Source organism: Psittacula echo (assembly GCF_963264785.1).
Source record: "Psittacula echo genome assembly, chromosome: 19".
Classification (NCBI taxonomy): domain Eukaryota; kingdom Metazoa; phylum Chordata; class Aves; order Psittaciformes; family Psittacidae; genus Psittacula; species Psittacula echo.
This window is the reverse complement of record NC_137755.1, coordinates 5,708,627-5,711,704: the sequence shown is the minus strand read 5'-3', so window position 1 is coordinate 5,711,704 and position 3,078 is coordinate 5,708,627.

Sequence of the window (3,078 nt, the reverse complement as noted above, 5' to 3'; positions counted from 1 at the left end):
AGAGCCATGGCAGTGCAGCGCTGAGCTTGCTCTGCTGCCCCCTGCCGACAGGATGTGCACAAGGGCAGTGCCCATGAGCTCTCGTGGCTCTGCAGCACCAGCAGCGGTGCTTTGGCTCTGCGCTCCGGTGAGCACAGGGTTTACACAGTTTATGTGAACCGGAGCCCGTTGTGAAGAGGAAGAGACCATTCGGGAGGAAAAAGGGGTTTGAAGAGTGCCCGCATTGCCTTCTTTTCTGTGAGGCCATGTTCTGCTCGTGCAATCCAGTCAGGCCGTGTTTTTGCTGATGACCCTCACCAAGGCATGGGCTGCCTGATTTTTGTCTGGTGCTCATCCTTTTCCTCTTGCCTTTTAAAATAACAGCAGTAGGGTTGGTCGACAGGCAAATATTTTTTATTGCTGCACCGAGAGACGCGGGGGATAGCTCCACCTAGCGTGTCGTCGTATTGTTACACAAGCCGTCCTCGTGTAATCGCTGGGCATACGTATTCAGTGTGTACATACATGCCTATTCATGATATCCCAGATACAGCTGACTAAGGATTTTTTATATTGCAGGGAGGTCCTGCTGTTTGCCTTCCTGTTGAATTAAAGATAAACGCAAAACTGCAAGTAATTGATCGTTTTTAACTCTTAATTCCATTTTGCGTTCTTTAAGTGTTGCTTCTCGCCCTAATAAAGATTTTAGAGAATTTGGCATGCATAAAAATTTATGCGCTCCTATTTGTTTTCCCAATGTGTTCTCTAACGGTTTCAGAAAGAATGCCTTTTTTTTTTTCCTTCCTTTCTTTTGGCAGCCAGTAGCCCACACAACTGCAACAAATCCTTTTCTCTGTGATTTAACACCAAATGTGTTGCTACTGTATCCAGTAAAAATTCGACCGTACTTTCTCTAGCCCCTGGCTTTAATTTCACAAGTGGATCTACTGGGGTAGATTGCGCAGGTCCCCGTCGATCTGATTCTAATTGCTTCACCGGCGCCACCTTGTGGTTATTCCTTTTAGGGCAGTTTCACTTCGAGCGCCCAAAATCCCTGCGATATGCATGCTGATCCAATCCCACAGGGAAACAATTCGCTCTTTCACCTCTGCCTGACATTCCTGCTCCACCTCTGCTTGCCCCGCACTCATGCCACGCTCAAAGAGGGGAGCTTGTAAGGGGAATATGACCTTCGATCCTGCCTGCCCTCGCCCCTGCTGCGGTAGTCTGGGCGTTGACTGGAGCACGAACTGGCTCGCTTGCCGACTGGTTTTCTGTCTCTGGTCGTGCCTCCGCTGTTCCACCTCTCCCTTTCCCATCACCGCTCCTGACTTTTGAGCGGTCTCTCACATTTCTTCGCTACCCCCGAGAGGGTCGTTTCGATCGTGTTTTGCGATCTGCCTCCCATGATCCGGATCTCCCGAGGAGAAATTCCCTTTATCTCCTGGTACGTCCCGCCGGTCGGTCCCGTTACCGCCCGCCCGCCCGCCCGCCCGCCCGAAGAGGGCCTTGCGGGACAGTCTCGGTTTTACCACGGGCCCGGGCGGCGACGGGAGCGGAGGCGTCTTTCTTGGCGCTTGCTTCTGGCTCTTCATCTGACTCGGAGGATTCCTCCCGAATCGGAGGTGGTCTCTGGCCCTGTCCCTTTGGGGAAACATCATCCTCCCTGCTGTCCTCCACCGTGCCGTCTTCGTCTCTTTGCCTGAGTTTCAGAGACGTTTCCCCCAAACCACAGCCACAAGAACCTCTTGGCGAGCGTGTCCCAGCCCGTTGCTGAGGGCGGGGTGCCGGGGGTGCTGTAGGCGCCGCGGAGGGGGGCGGACGGGGGCGGGGGACCGGCGCGGCATGCATCCGCAGAACCCCGGGGTGCATCGGCCGGTGTATTTCAGCGCGTCCTGGCTTCAGCGGTCGCGGTCCTTTTCCTGAGCGGTTGCTGCGGCGCCGGTCCCCCTCGCCAGCCAGAGGCGCCTTTCGCGGCGGGAGGGGGTGGTGGGCTCTGTGTCGGCAGAAGGACGCACGAAACCGAGCCCCACGGAACGAAAAGTTCTGGCGAGCGCCGGGACTCGGCCCGCCGCCTCTGCCTGCCCGGTCCCCAGCACCAGCCGCAGGGTGCGTCAGGGGGATTGTCGAACGACGGAGCGGGAAAAGAGAAAAGAAAGCCCCCAAAAAGCAAGCACCCCCTACCATCCCCGGCCCCCCCCCCCCCCCCCCCCCCCCCCCCCGCAAAAAAAAAAAAAAAAAAAAAAAAAAGGCAAAACTCCCCCCCCAAAAAACCTCAAACGCTCCACACACACCCCCCCACACACACACCCCCCCCCCCCAAAAGAACCCCAACAAAAACCCTCGCACCGCCCCCCCAAAAAACCTCCCCAACGACAAGGAGGGGGAGGGGGGAGGAAAGGGCAAAAAACCCCCAGAACCGACCAAGCAAACCAACCACAAAAACGGAAAAAAACCCCCACCGAACCCAAAAAGCCAGAAAAAAACACCCCAGCCCCAAAAAAGCCCCGCACCAAGAAAACCCGCAGAGAACAACCCGAGAAAATTAAGCCCTGACAACCGAGAAAAGCCTGGCGAGTGCCCGGCAGCGCCGAGATCCGCGTCCGCCCGGCAAACGCTGCTCGAGCCTGCGAGCCTGCCGGCGGGCGGGCGGGCGGGCGGGCGGGCGGACGGACGGACGCACGGCAAGGCAAGCTCGTGCTAGGGGCCGTAGCTTGCCTTCAGGTCTACCGGGCCCCGCCGGGACTTAGCCGCCTTTGCAGGCAGAGTTCCGCGCGCCGCCGCTAGGGGGCCTTTCGGCTCGCGGCGGACTTAGCCGCGTTTCCGAGGTCCCGCGGTAGACGTGCCGGCCGCGCCGCTCAGCGGAGCGGGTCGAGGGCGTCGCTGTTTCTCGCTGCCTCCAGTTGCGTCGTCGTCACTTTCTGCGTCGCTGACGCGCCACCTCGCTGAGCCTACACGCTGGCGTTGCGAGCCGCCGCGGCAGGAGACGCGTCTGTCCGTATTACAGGAGGGGGCAGTGGCTCGGCTCCGCAGCGGCGCTAGCGAGCGGCTGTCACGCCCGCGGCTCAGCCGTCGGTAGCGAGGGCGCACTTGGGCAGC